Consider the following 16,445-nt stretch of genomic DNA (forward strand, 5'->3'; position numbering starts at 1 on the left):
GGGGCATGTGCCACCTGATGAAGCTATGTACCTAGGGTAGGGTCATAGGCCTGACCTAGACACCCCCCTAGGACAACACCCTAAAACCAGAAGCATTCGAGGGATAGCATAATCCACTCGACCTCGAAGCATTCCACTCGGAAGACTCGAAGTCACTCGACCGCGACAACTACCACTCGACAGACAGAAGATCTAAAGTCACTCTGCACGATAACGGTCGGACATTTACTTCATAGATTTAATAGACATTTATGTCACTTTATTGATAGTGTTACCAGTAACGCCCCCCCTCTTGATGTACCTTAAAACCCTTGTAACATGGGCTGGCTGGGTCTAGGCGCACTCTATATAAGCCACCCCCTCCACTGGTACAAGGGTTCGCACCCCCTGTAAACACACACATACATAATACAGTCGACCGCCTCCGGGCACCGAGACGTAGGGTTGTTACTTCCTCCGCGGAGGGCCTGGACTCGTAAAACTCGTCTGTACAACTTCGCCATAGCTAGGATCTTGCCTCCTCATACCTACCCCCATTCTACTGTCAGTCTTAGATCCACGACAGTTAGCGCCCACCGTGGGGCAGGTGTCTTAGCGACCTTTTGGTGGATTTGCGATTTTTTCCGATTCTCATCATCATGGTTTCCGCCGGCGGACTAGTTGAGGGCCACGAGATCCGTCTCGGTGCTCTCGTTTTCGTTGCCGACGCCTCCTCTTGGCTTCAGGAAGCTCCACTCGACGTCAATGCGCTCCCTGATGTCTACTACACAACCTTCTTCTTGTAGACGTTGTTGGGCCTCCAAGTGCAGAGGTTTGTAGGACAGTAGCAAATTTCCCTCAAGTGGATGACCTAAGGTTTATCGATCCGTAGGAGGCGTAGGATGAAGATGGTCTCTCTCAAGCAACCCTGCAACCAAATAACAAAGAGTCTCTTGTGTCCCCAACACACCCAATACAATGGTAAATTCTATAGGTGCACTAGTTCGGCGAAGAGATGGTGATACAAGTGGTATATGGATGGTAGATAATGGTTGTTGTAATCTGAAAATATAAAAACAGCAAGGTAACTAATGATAAAAGAGAGCGTAAACGGTATTGCAATGATAATAAACAAGGCCTAGGGTTCATACTTCCGCTAGTGTAAGTTCCCTCAACAAAAAAACATAATTGGATCACATAACTATCCCTCAACATGCAACAAAGAGTCACTCCAAAGTCACTAATAGCGGAGAGCAAACGAAGAGATTATGGTAGGGTATGAAACCACCTCAAAGTTATTCTTTCCAATCAATTCGTTGGGCTATTCCTATAAGTGTCACAAACAGCCCTAGAGTTCGTACTAGAATAACACCTTAAGACACAAATCAACCAAAACCCTAATGTCACCTAGATACTCCAATGTCACCTCAAGTATCCGTGGGTAAGATTATACGATATGCATCACACAATCTCAGATTCATCTATTCAACCAACACATAGAACCTTGAAGAGTGCCCCAAAGTTTCTACCGGAGAATCACGACGAAAACGTGTGCCAACCCCTATGCACAGGTTCATGGGCGGAACCCGCAAGTTGATCACCAAAACATACATCAAGTGAATCACGTGATATCCCATTGTCACCACAGATACACACGGCAAGACATACATCAAGTGTTCTCAAATATTTAAAGACTCAATCCGATAAGATAACTTCAAAGGGGAAACTCAATCCATTACAAGAGAGTAGAGGGGGGAGAAAACATCATAAGATCCAACTATAATAGCAAAGTTCGCGATACATCAAGATCGTATCACCTCAAGAACACGAGAGAGAGAGAGAGATCAAACACATAGCTACTGGTACATACCCTCAGCCCCGAGGGAGAACTACTCCCTCCTCGTCATGGAGAGCACCGGGATGATGAAGATGGCCACCGGAGAGGGATTGCCCCCTCCGGCAGGGTGCGGGAACGGGTCTAGATTGGTTTTCGGTGGCTACGGAGGCTTTTGGCGTGGAACTCCGGATCTATTGTGCTCCCGGATGTTTTTAGGGTATATGGAGATATATAGGCGAAAGAAGTACGTCAGGGGGGCCACGAGGGGGCCACGAGGGTGGAGGGCGCGCCCCCCTACTGCTTGGCCTCCTCAAAGCTTCCTTGACGTAGACTCCAAGTCTCTCGGGTTGCTTTCCTTCCAAAAATGAGTTCCGTGAAGTTTCAGGTCAATTGGACTCCGTTTGATTTTCCTTTTCTTCGAAACCCTAAAACAGGCAAAAACAGCAATTCTAGGCTGGGCCTCCGGTTAATAGGTTAGTAGCAAAAATAATATAAAAGTGGATAATAAAGCCCAATAATGTCCAAAACAGTAGATAATATAGCATGGAGCAATCAAAAATTATAGATACGTTGGAGACGTGTCAAGCATCCCCAAGCTTAATTCCTGCTCGTCCTCGAGTAGGTAAATGATAAAAACAGAATTTTTTATGCGGAGTGCTACTTGGCATAATTTTAATGTAATTCTTCTTAATTGTGGTATGAATATTCAGATCCGAAAGATTCAAGACAAAAGTTCATATTCACATAAAAATAATAATACTTCAAGCATACTAACAAAGCAATTATGTCTTCTCAAAATAACATGGCTAAAGAAAGTTATCCCTACAAAATCATATAGTCTGGCTATGCTCCATCTTCACCACACAAAGTATTTAAATCATGCACAACCCCGATGACAAGCCAAACAATTGTTTCATACTTTTGATGTTCTCAAACTTTTTCAATCTTCACGCAATATATGAGCGTGAGCCATGGACATAGCACTATAGGTGGAATAGAATGGTGGTTGTGGAGAAGACAAAAAGGAGAAGATAGTCTCACATCAACTAGGCGTATCAACGGGCTATGGAGATGCCCATCAATAGATATCAATGTGAGTGAGTAGGGATTGCCATGCAACAGATGCACTAGAGCTATAAATGTATGAAAGCTCAACAAAAGAAACTAGTGGGTGTGCATCCAACTCACTTGCTCACGAAGACCTAGGGCATTTTGGGGAAGCCCATCATTGGAATATACAATCCGAGTTCTATAATGAAAGATTCCCACTAGTATATGAAAGTGACAACATAGGAGACTCTCTATCATGAAGATCATGGTGCTACTTTGAAGCACAAGTGTGGTAAAAGGATAGTAGCATTGCCCCTTCTCTCTTTTTCTCTCATTTTTTATTTTTTTTTATTTGGGCCTTTTCCCCTTTTTTATGGCCTCTTTTTTTCCTTTTTTTATTTGGGCTTCTTTGGCCTCTTTTATTTATTTATTTATTTTCGTCCGGAGTCTCACCCCGACTTGTGGGGGAATCATAGTCTCCATCATCCTTTCCTCACTAGGACAATGCTCTAATAATGATGATCATCACACTTTTATTTACTTACAACTCAAGAATTACAACTCGATACTTAGAACAAGATATGACTCTATATGAATGCCTCCGACGGTGTACCAGGATGTGCAATGACTCATGAGTGACATGTATGAAAGAATTATGAACGGTGGCTTTGCCACAAATATGATGTCAACTACATGATCATGCAAAGCAATATGACAATGATGAAGCGTATCATAATAACGAAACAGTGGAGAGTTGCATGGCAATATATCTCGGAATGGCTATGGAAATGCCATAATAGGTAGGTATGGTGGCTGTTTTGAGGAAGGTATATGGTGGGTTTATGATACCGGCGAAAGGTGCGCGGTATCAGAGAGGCTAGCAATGGTGGAAGGGTGAGAGTGCGTATAATCCATGGACTCAACATTAGTCATAAAGAACTCACATACTTATTGCAAAAATCTATTAGTTATCGAAACAAAGTACTACGCGCATGCTCCTAGGGGGATAGATTGGTAGGAAAAGACCATCGCTTGTCCCCGACCGCCACTCATAAGGAAGACAATCAATAAATAAATCATGCTCCGACTTCGTCACATAACGGTTCACCATACGTGCATGCTACGGGAATCACCAACTTCAACACAAGCATTTCTCAAATTCACAACTACTCAACTAGCATGACTCTAATATCACCATCTTCATATCTCAAAACAATCATCAAGTATCAAACTTCTCATAGTATTCAATGCACTCTATATGAAAGTTTTTATTATATCCCTCTTGGATGCCCATCATATTAGGACTAGTTTCATAACCAAAGTAAACTACCATGTTGTTCTAAAGACTCTCAAAATGATATAAGTGAAGCATGAGAGTTCATTAATTCTTATAAAATAAAACCACCACCGTGCTCTAAAAAGATATAAGTGAAGCACTAGAGCAGATGACAAACTACTCCAAAAGATATAAGTGAAGATCAATGAGTAGTCGAATAATTATGAAACTATGTGAAGACTCTCTAACATTTAATAATTTCAGATCTTGATACTTTATTCAAACATCAATCAAAACTAAATAAAATAAAATGACGCTCCAAGCAAAACACATATCATGTGGCGAATAAAAATATAGCTCCAAGTAAATTTACCGATGAAGGAAGACGAAAGAGGGGATGCCTTCCGGGGCATCCCCAAGCTTAGGCTTTTGGGTATCCTTGTATATTACCTTGCGGTGCCTTGGGAATCCCCAAGCTTAGGCTCTTGCCACTCCTTATTCCATAGTCCATCGAATCTTTACCCAAAACTTGAAAACTTCACAACACAAAACTTAACAGAAAACTCGTAAGCTTCGTTAGCGAAAGAAAACAAAACACCACTTCAAGGTACTGTAATGAACTCATTATTTATTTATATTGGTGTTAAACCTACTGTATTCCAACTTGTCTATGGTTTATAAAATCTTTTACTAGCCATAGATTCATCAAAATAAGCAAACAACACACGAAAAACAGAATCTGTCAAAAACAGAACAGACTGTAGTAATATGTAACTAACGCAAACTTCTGGACCCACAAAAATTCTAAAATAAATTTCTGGACCTGAGGAATTTATATATTAATCATCTTAAAAAATAATTAACTAAATATCACTTTCCAAATAAAAATGGCTGCAATTATCGTGAGCGCTAAAGTTTCTGTTTTTTACAGCATGATCATAAAGACTTCACCCAAGTCTTCCCAAAGGTTCTACTTGGCACAAACACTAATTAAAACATAAAAACTCAATCATAAAAGAGGATAGATAAATTATTTATTACTAAACAGGAGCAAAAAGCAAGGAAAAAATTAAAATTGGGTTGCCTCCCAACAAGCGCTATCGTTTAACGCCCCTAGCTAGGCATGATGATTTCAATGATGCTCACATAAAAGATAAGAATTGAACATAAAGAGAGCATCATGAAGAATATGAATAGCACATTTAAGTCTAACCCACTTCCTATGCATAGGGATTTTGTGAGCAAACAACTTATGGAAACAAGGATCAACTTCCATAGGAAGGTAAAACAAGCATAACTTCAAAACTTTAAGCACATAGAGAGGAAACTTGATATTATTGCAATTCCTACAAGCATATATTCCTCCCTAATAATAATTTTTAGTAGCATCATGAATGAATTCAACAATATAACCAGCACCTAAAGCATTCTTTTCATGATCTACAAGCATAGAAATTTTATTACTCTCCACATATGCAAAATTCTTCTCATTCGGAATAGTGGGAGTATCATAAGAAACTCGAATACTATAAATTGTTTCCACATTAAAAGAGTAATGTTCATAAAAGGGGTAACCATAATCATGACAAGTTTTATAAATATAATCACTACTTTTTATAGCATAAGTATCATCACAATAATCATCATAAGTAGGAGGCATGCTATCATCATTATAAATTTGCATATCGAAACTTGGGAGACTAAAAATATCATATAGTAATAGGAGCAGCATTATTTGGGAGAGATATCTTTTTACTTCTCTTCCTTTTTTTCTTCTTCTTCACCACATCATGTGTGGGTTCAATCCTCTTTTTGGAGCTCCTTATTAATGAGATTGGTTGAATAGGAGGGTCCTCCTCGTTACCTAATTCATCATAAGAAATAATAGGAGGGTATTGGGAGGTCTCTTCCCTTTCATTAGTATTCTCTTCATCCTCTATTATTTTTCTTTTCTTTATGTAGTTGGCAATATAAGGATTTTCAATGCAATTCACCGCACAATACATATAAATTTCCTCTAGATCAAAATGAAGAACTCTATCAAGGGCAAATTTTGTAATATCCTTAGTTATACGTTTCATTTCTTCATAACCCAAGAGCAAAGTAAGTTCATTATGATGTGCAAGGGAAATCAAGTCATCACAATTTTTGGACACGATACGATCATGAGACAATTTGCATTGGGTACTGAAATGATCATGTTCATTGCAAAGTTCACGAGTATGGCTAAGAAAAATTAAATTTTCAGCACAAACATCTAGCCTTTCTTGCAACCATTTAGTTTCTAAACGCTTATGCCTCTTGCAATATCTATCTTCCCTATTTGGTGTGTACTTGAAAATACAATGTACTCCACAAAAATTGACATGCTTATAGGAGACATTTTCATCATAACTAGTGCAATCATCATTAGTACTATGGATATTCAAGGAGTTCATACTAACAACATTGCAATCATGTTCATCATTCAAAGATTTAGTGCCAAACATTTTAATGCATTCTTCTTCTAACACTTTGGCACAATTTTCTTTTCCATCATACTCATGAAAGATATTAAAAAGATGAAGCGTATGAGGCAAATTCAATTCCATTTTTTGTAGTTTTCTTTTATAAACTAAACTAGTGATAAAACAAGAAACTAAAACACTCGATTGCAAGATCTAAAGATATACCTTCAAGCACTCACCTCCCCGGCAACGGCGCCAGAAAAGAGCTTGATGTCTACTACACAACCTTCTTCTTGTAGACGTTGTTGGGCCTCCAAGTGCAGAGGTTTGTAGGACAGTAGCAAATTTCCCTCAAGTGGATGACCTAAGGTTTATCAAGCCGTAGGAGGCGTAGGATGAAGATGGTCTCTCTCAAGCAACCCTGCAACCAAATAACAAAGAGTCTCTTGTGTCCCCAACACACCCAATACAATGGTAAATTCTATAGGTGCACTAGTTCGGCGAAGAGATGGTGATACAAGTGGTATATGGATGGTAGATAATAGTTTTTGTAATCTGAAAATATAAAAACAGCAAGGTAACTAATGATAAAAGAGAGCGTAAACGGTATTGCTATGATAGTAAACAAGGCCTAGGGTTCATACTTTCGCTAGTGTAAGTTCCCTCAACAAAAATAACATAATTGGATCACATAACTATCGCTCAACATGCAACAAAGAGTCACTCCAAAGTCACTAATAGCGGAGAGCAAACGAAGAGATTATGGTAGGGTACGAAACCACCTCAAAGTTATTCTTTCCAATCAATCTGTTGGGCTATTCCTATAAGTGCCACAAACAGACCTAGAGTTCGTACTAGAATAACACCTTAAGACACAAATCAACCAAAACCCTAATGTCATCTAGATACTCCAGTGTCACCTCAAGTATCCGTGGGTATGATTATACGATATGCATCACACAATCTCATATTCATCTATTCAACCAACACATAGAACCTCAAAGAGTGCCCCAAAGTTTCTACCGGAGAATCACGACGAAAACGTGTGCCAACCCCTATGCATAGGTTCATGGGCGGAACCCGCAAGTTGATCACCAAAACATACATCAACTGAATCACGTGATATCCCATTGTCACCACAGATATGCACGGCAAGACATACATCAAGTGTTCTCAAATCTTTAAAGACTCAATCCGATAAGATAACTTCAAAGGGGAAACTCAATCCATTACAAGAGAGTAGAGGGGGGAGAAAACATCATAAGATCCAACTATAATAGCAAAGCTCGCGATACATCAAGATCGTATCACCTCAAGAACACGAGAGAGAGAGAGAGAGATCAAACACATAGCTACTGGTACATACCCTCGGCCCCAAGGGAGAACTAGTCCCTCCTCGTCATGGAGAGCACCGGGATGATGAAGGTGGCCACCGAAGAGGGATTGCCCCCTCCGGCAGGGTGCCGTAACGGGTCTAGATTGGTTTTCGGTGGCTACGGAGGCTTCTGGCGGCGGAACTCCTGATCTATTGTGCTCCCGGATGTTTTTAGGGTATATGGAGATATATTGGCGGAAGAAGTACGTCAGGGGGGCCACAAGGGTGGAGGGCGCGCCCTAGGGGGGTGGGCGCGCCCCCCTACCTCATGGCCTCATCGAAGCTTCCTTGACGTAGACTCCAAGTCTCCCGGGTTGCTTTCCTTCCAAAAATGAGTTCCGTGAAGTTTCAGGTCAATTGGACTCTGTTTGATTTTCCTTTTCTTCGAAACCCTAAAACAAGCAAAAACAACAATTCTGGGTTGGGCCTCCGGTTAATAGGTTAGTCCCAAAAATAATATGAAAGTGGATAATAAAGCCCAATAATGTCCAAAACAGTAGATAATATAGCATGGAGCAATCAAAAATTATAGATACGTTGGAGACGTATCACTCCCAGTCCGCGGGGCGACGCACTTTCGCGCATGCGTCCGTGGTGTCCTTCTCCGGCAACCGTCGACCCAGTATCGGTCGGCTCCTATGGTGTCCTCATCCCCCACTGTTCGCCGGCGCAAGCGTTCCGGTCGGTCGCGGCCTCAGCGGTGGGTGAGACACACGGTGACCCTCCAGTCGGCCACCTCACAAGTCGCGGCAATCGAGCCCGAAGAAACTCTCTACGGCCTGTTCGACTTGTCGACTAGCTCCATCGAGACCGCATTCGAGTGCGACAGCAGCAATCCCGCGGTGGAAGTCTTGATGGTCAATGGACCACCCAGTCCTCCTGGCTTCCCCCGCGACGATGGTGGTGATGGCGGCGGTGATCCGTCACGCGTTCATGAGGAGTACCGCCCCGAGCCCCTTTCTTCACAACGGAGGGAAGAGCTTCGCCGCCGCAATATGGATGCACTTCACACTCCTATCATTGGAGAAACCCCCGAGGCCCGGGCCTTGGAGGAAGCATGCCTGGACAACTTGGCTGAGCGCACTCAACTGGAGAACCTACAGCATGCACTCGACGAGCGTGCTCGGGAGAGGATCCCTGAATCCAGTTGACGACAGCTTTTTCCACCTCAAACTCAGGTATATCGCACTCCGACTCAAAATCTCACAGCTGCAGCCCGAATAGCAGAGTCAATCCAGCCTTCCCAGTCAGAGGCTGGCAGAGGTTTGATGCAGATCCGGGCCTTGCTTCGAGCAGCTGGAGAGCAGAACACAACAATGTCTCAATCGCGGAATAGGATTCATAGCAGGTCTATGGTGGTGGATACAGTACAATCGGCCCACAACCCAAGATCGCCCCCGCGGCGTGAAGGGCGTGGGCACAGGCAAGATAAGTACAGAAACCACAAGCAATATGATCACCGCCTCGGCCACAATGACCGTCGTCGAGTGCCCACGCCTCCTCCAAGGAGTGGATCATATGTGCCTTGGCGGCATGATGACAGACGCCCTCACAGCGGCGAGCGAAGAATACCAGTCGACCCAAGGGAGCCAGGCTTTGATGCGAGATCTATTCTCGTTCAAGGTCTGGTTGACAGGAACAGAGCACACAAAGAAGGCATGACAGAGATTATTCGACTGGCGGCAGAGTGCACGTTTCAGGTCCCGAGTGTTTCAGCAGAGCCATCAGAGCCGCAGTGATTCCTCCCAATTTCAGGTTGGCGACTGGAGTCAGCAAGTTTATGGGTGAGTCTAAGCCTGACACTTGGCTTGAAGACTACCGAGTGGCTGTACAAATTGGTGGTGGCAATGATGAAGTCGCCATGAAGCACCTTCCTCTGATGTTGGAAGGCTCGGCCAGGGCATGGTTGAACCAGTTAGCACCCGGCAGTATATTCAGTTGGGAGGAACTCGCCCGAGTGTTTGTTAGGACTTTTGAAGGTACTTGCAAGCGACTAGCGGGGTTGACTGAATTGCAGCATTTTGTGCAAAAACCGAATGAAACCCTAAGAGACTATATCCATAGATGGATCACGTTACACCATACAGTGGAGAATGTGTCAGATCACCAAGCAGTTTGTGCCTTCAAGGAAGGAGTTAAGTATCGGGAGTTGAATCTGAAATTCGGTCCGATAGGAGATATGTCCCTGACTCGGATGATGGAGATTGCCACCAAACACGCTAACGGCGAAGAAGAAGAAGACCGACTCCGGAGCGGCAAGCACAAAACAGTCGCCCAGGACACCGGTGGAGGTACTTCCAATTGGAAACAGAAGCGTAAGGCCGAGCCAGCTGCTCCTGGTGAGGCTTTAGTTGTGGCTCAAGGAAAGTTCAAGGGGAAGCCCATAGGGCCCTGGAACCCCAAGAAAGTGAAAGATCAAGGCGGAAATGATGTGTTGAATTTACCATGCCACATTCACACCAAGAAAGACGAAGAGGGTAATCTGATTTATCCTAAGCACACCACTCGGTTGTGTCGACTCTTAATCCAGCAGTTCCGAGAGAAACAGCCCAAGGAGAAGGAAAAAGAGTCGGACAAGGGTGAGGGTAAGGAAGAGGGTGATGATGGTTTTCCCAACGTCAACTCCACTTTGATGATTTTTGCTCATGTTGAGAGCAAAAGTCGATTGAAAGTTATCAATAGAGAAATGAACATGGTTGCTCCGGCAACACCAAGTTATTTGAAGTGGTCTCAGACCGCCATCACGTTCGACCAATCTGACCATCCAGCATGTGTAGCCACCCCTGGGAGGCAAGCGTTGGTGGCCGGCCCAGTTGTTGGAGGCACTCGACTGACTAAAATGCTGATGGATTGTGGTAGCGGCCTAAATATCCTTTATGCTGAAACCTTGAAGGGAATGGGGATTCTGATGTCCAAGCTCAGCGAAAGTAATATGAGTTTCCATGGCGTTATACCTGGCAAGAAGGCTGAATCACTCGGCCAGATCGCCCTTGATGTGGTTTTCGGTGATTCCAATAATTACCGCATGGAAAAGTTGACATTTGAAGTAGTGGATTTCCAGAGTGCTTATCATGATATTCTGGGAAGGCCTGCCTATGCACGTTTCATGGCTCGACCATGTTACGTGTACCTCAAATTGAAAATGCCTGGTCCTAGAGGAGTGATCACTATCACTGGCAATCGGCAAAAGGCAGAAGAGTGCTTCCAGAAGGGCTCAAAAATCGCCAATGCACAAATGGCAGCAGTCAAAATGCAAGAATACCAGAAAAATGCAGATCCAAGTGATTTGTTGCGCTCCAAGAAGCCTGCCACAGATTCTGCATTTTAGCCGTCCGGTGAAACCAATCCAATTCATATTCACCCGACCGATCCTAATGCTGCACCTACTCATATCTCAACATCACTCGACAGCAAATAGGAAGAAGCGCCCATCCAGTTCCTCTGTGAGAACTGGGACATCTTTGCATGGAAACCTTCTGACATGCCGGGTGTACCCAGGGGACTGGCGGAGCATCGTTTGTGAGTTGACCCGAAAGTAAAACCAGTCAAGGAACATCTTCAACGGTCCGCCGTACAGAAGAGAAAAGCAATTGGTGAGGAAGTGGCTCGGCTCCTGGCAGCTGAGTTCATCCGAGAGATTTACCACTCCGAGTGGCTCGCCAATGTTGTCATGGTCCCAAAGAAGGACGACTCACTTCGCATGTGCATTGACTTCAATCATATCAATCATGCTTGCCCAAAAGATCATTTTCCTCTCCCCCACATCGACCAGATTGTCGACTCGACTGCGGGGTGTGAGCGTTTGTCTTTTCTAGACGCCTATTCCGGGTACCATCTTATCCGACCGTATGGACCCGATGAGATAAAAACAGCTTTCATCACACCATTCGGGTGTTTTTGTTATGTCACCATGCCATTCAGTCTCAAGAACACTGGAGCTACATTCATGAGGATGATTCAGAAGTGTATGCTCACTCAAATCAGTCGGAATGTAGAAGCATACATGGATGACATTGTAGTCAAGTCGCGTAAAGGTTCTGACCTGCTGGCTGACCTTGCTGAAACCTTTGCCAACCTGATAAGATATGATATCAAGCTTAACCCATCAAAGTGCACATTCGGAGTTCCTGGCGGAAAGTTACTCGGCTTCCTCGTTTTCGAACGAGGGATCGACGTGAACCCAGAGAAAGTTGGTGTCATACTCCGGATGAAGCGCCCTGTGCGTGTGCATGATGTCCAGAAGCTTACTGGTTGTTTGGCTGCCTTGAGTCGATTTATTTCTCGCCTCGGTGAAAAGGCATTGCCTCTTTACCAACTAATGAAGAAATCTGACAAGTTCAAGTGGACTCCTGAAGCTGATGCAGCGTTTGCAGAACTCAAAGCCCTGCTTTCCACCTAGCCGATGCTCGCTGCCCCAATCAACAAAGAGCCTTTACTGCTTTATATTGCAGCCACTGGACAAGTTGTCAGTACAGTACTCACGGTCGAGCGGGAAGAAGAAGGAAAAGCCTATAAAGTTCAGTGCCCAGTATACTATGTTTCTGAAGTTCTGACTCCATCCAAGCAAAGATATCCACATTATCAGAAGCTTGTTTATGGGATTTACATGACCACAAAGAAGGTTGCACATTATTTCTCTGATCACTCCATTACAGTCGTCAGCGACGCACCATTGTCAGAAATTCTGAACAACAGAGATGCAACTGGTCGAGTGGCAAAGTGGGTGATTAAACTCCTTCCCTTGGATATCAAGTTTGAGGCAAAGAAGGCTATCAAATCCCAGGAAATAGCAGATTTCCTCGCCGAGTGGATCGAACAACAACTGCCGACTCAGATTCACTCGGACCATTGGACCGTGTTCTTTGATGGATCTAAGATGTTGAATGGTTCTGGTGCTGGGGTAGTATTGGTATCCCCCCGAGGTGACAAGCTCCGCTATGTTCTCCAGATTCATTTTGATTCCTCCAATAATGAAGTTGAATATGAGGCACTTTTGTACGGGTTGCGTATGGCCATTTCACTCGGCGTCCGTCGCCTCATGGTCTACGGCGACTCAGATTTGGTGGTGAATCAAGTAATGAAGGAGTGGGATGTCAGAAGCCCGGCTATGACTGGCTATTGTAATGCAGTGAGAAAGTTAGAGAAGAAGTTTGAGGGTTTAGAGCTCCATCACATACCCCGACTGAAAAATCAAGCAGCGGGTGATTTGGCGAAGATAGGTTCCAAGAGAGAAGCCATTCCCAGTAATGTGTTTTTGGAACATACTCATACACCTTCAGTCCAGGAAGATCCTTTGAATGAAGAGCCCCCACAACCAAAGAGCGCCAGTGATCCGACTGAAGTCGAAGTCCCAGTCGTGGTCGACTTGATCATGGAGGTTTTGGTCATCACTCCAGACTGGACAGTGCCGTACATCGCGTACATCCCTAGGAAGGAAATCCCAGAGGACGAAGAAGAGGCCCGACAGATCGTCCCCCAATCCAAAGCTTCTACTGTGATAAGAGGGCAGCTGTTTAGAGAAAGTGTAACTGGAGTCAGCCAGAAATGCATAACACCAGAAGAAGGTCGAGTGATCCTTAACGATATCCACTCGAGGACCTGTGGTCACCATGCGTCCTCTCGAACCATTGTGGCCAAAGCATACCGAGCGGGATTTTATTGGCCACGGGCAAACGAGATGGCACAAGAAATAGTCGATAGATGTGAAGGTTGCCAGTTTTACTCCAACATGTATCACAAGCCTGCGTCAGCCCTGAAGACCATTCCACTCGTCTGGCCCTTCGCTGTTTGGGGTTTGGACATGGTTGGACCTCTGAGAACGGGTAGGAGCGGCTTCACTCATGTACTCGTGGCAGTCGACAAGTTCACCAAATGGATTGAAGCCAACCCTATCAAAAGTCTTGAAGCCAGTACTGCGGTCAGTTTCATTAGAGAGTTAACATTCAGATATGGTGTTCCGCACAGCATCATCACTGAAAATGGGTCGAACTTTGATTCTGATGAGTTCAGATCCTTCTACGCTTCCCAAGGCACTCGAGTCGACTATGCTTCAGTCGCCCATCCCCAGTCGAATGGACAAACTGAAAGAGCAAACAGATTGATTCTCAAAGGACTGAAATCCCGACTGATGCATGATCTCAAGCACGCGGCAGGCGCTGGGTCGATGAACTTCCATTAGTGCTTTGGGGTTTGAGGACAACTCCTAATCGGTCGACTGGCCGAACTCCATTCTTCTTGGTCTATGGAGCTGAAGCTGTTCTTCTGAGTGACTTGCTTCACAATGAACCTAGAGTTGAGCTTTTCTCAGAAGATGAAGCAGAACAGGCTCGGCAAGACACAGTTGATCTCCTGGAAGAGGAAAGAGAGATGGCCCTGATCCGGTCGACCATTTATCAGCAAGATCTGCGTCCATTCCACGCCAAAAATGTGAGGGGTCAAGCATTTCAAGAAGGAGAGTTGGTTCTTCGAGTGGATCAGCAGAAACCACACAAGCTCGCCCCTACTTGGGAAGGTCCCTTCATTATCACCAGAGTGCTCCACAACGGAGCATACCACTTATACAATGTCGAGCACAAGAAAGATGAGCCATGCGCTTGGAATGCGGAGCTGCTCCACCCCTTTTACACTTAAGCATTCAGACTGTTGAGATGTAATAAGAAATACCATTTAGTTTGATTATCAAAGACACAGTTTTACAGTCTCTTAAATGATTGTTGTTCTTTTTTGTATGTTCTAAATCCCTGAGTGGGTGCCTTAGATGAGAATCCATTTCGCCTAAGTTTTTAAAACAAAATCATACCGAGTGATGAGCAAGCCTCTCACTCAGAGGCTTAGCTGCGAATCTGTTTCGCCTAAGTTTGAGAAATCCTACCGAGTGATGAGCAAGCCTCTCACTCGGGGGGCTTAGCTGCAGTCCAGTACTCGCCTAAGTTAAAAAAATCCTACCGAGTGGTGAGCAACCCTCACACTCAAGGGCTTAGCTGCAGTCCAGTACTCACCTAAGTTTTAAAAAAATCCTACCGAGTGGTGAGCAACCCTCACACTCCGGGGCTTAGCTGCAGTCCAGCTCTCGCCTAAGTTTGAAACACATCCCTATCCGCAAGGACGACGAGGTGTAGGTCGACTGCAACCTTCTATTCGGAGCTACGCCACAAATACAACGTACGCTCCACCCTCATCCGCGAGGACGATGAGGTGCAGGTCGATTGCAACCTTCTCTTCTGAGCTGCGCCACAAATACAACATGCGCTACATCCTCATCTGCGAGGACGATGAGGTGCAGGTCGACTGCAACCTTCTCTTCGGAGCTGCGCCACAAATACAACATGCACTCCATCCTAATCTGCAAGGACGACGAGGTGCAGGTCGACTGGGACATCCTCCTCGGAACTGCATCTCAAGTACAAAGACTATTCTGAGTAAAGAACAAGTTCCACTCGAAGGCAAACACAAGCACATTCAGAAAATAAACCAAGTTCAGATAAATCCTAAAGTTCTAGAACGAAGGTAAAAGTACTCGGGCATCAGGCCTGAAGGAGTTTAACGGTTACAAAATCACTCGGCATTCCGAGGCAAATTTAAGGCGAGATATAAAGTTTGTTCACTCCGCAGGAGGAGGGCTTGCAGGCTCGACGAACTCGTCCATATCGATTCCGTCAGCGATCCGAGTGGCAGCAGCAATGAAGGTTTCCATGAAGGATTGGAAATCATGCCTTTTTGTGTTGGCTACTTTGATCGCCACCAGCTTCTCTTCTCGGGCTTCTTTGTAGTGGACCCGAACCAGCGACAGAGCCATGTCAGCACCGCATTGGGCAGAAGACATCTTCCATTCTTGCACTCAACCAGGGACCTCATTGAGTCGAGTCATCAGAGACTCGAGGTCATTTTGAAGCATTGCCCTTGGCCAAAGTGCCGTATCGATGCGCGACACCGCCACCTTCAGGCGAGCAAGATAGCTTGTAACGCTGGCAACACAGGATTCCAGTCGGAGCACGTCCATGGCGGCCTCATCACCGATAGGAGAAAGGATGGGGTCCAAGCCCGTCTCGGTCCATCCAGTTTCTTCTTCAAAGTTTTGGCAGAATTCTGCAGATTCAAAGAGACCAGTTCATGTTAACTTGCAAACGGTAAATCAGTCGGATAAAGAAAAGTACCTTCGAGCATAAGGAAGAGCTTCTTGGCGAGTGCTTTCAGATAAGCTTCCAGGTCGTTTCTCCTACGAGACATGCTTTCCAGCTGCTTGTTCAGAGTCACCTTATCTTTCTTCAGACGAGTCGCCTCTCGGTTGGACTCGGTAAGAGACGCCTTCAGCTTGGTGATTTCCTCCTCTAGCGCACCGACCGAAGCCGGCTTTTTGTCAGCAAGTGCAGTCTTCTCCTGAGCCTCCTTTTGCGCAGCTGCAAGATCGAGGTCCTTCTTCACCAGAGCCTGCCTCATTTTCTCTGCAAGATATACACTCGGGTTAGACAGAAGAACGAAGAG

Source organism: Triticum urartu, chromosome 3A, assembly GCF_056163025.1.
Source record: "Triticum urartu cultivar PI428250 chromosome 3A, HENAU_Tu73, whole genome shotgun sequence".
NCBI lineage: Eukaryota > Viridiplantae > Streptophyta > Magnoliopsida > Poales > Poaceae > Triticum > Triticum urartu.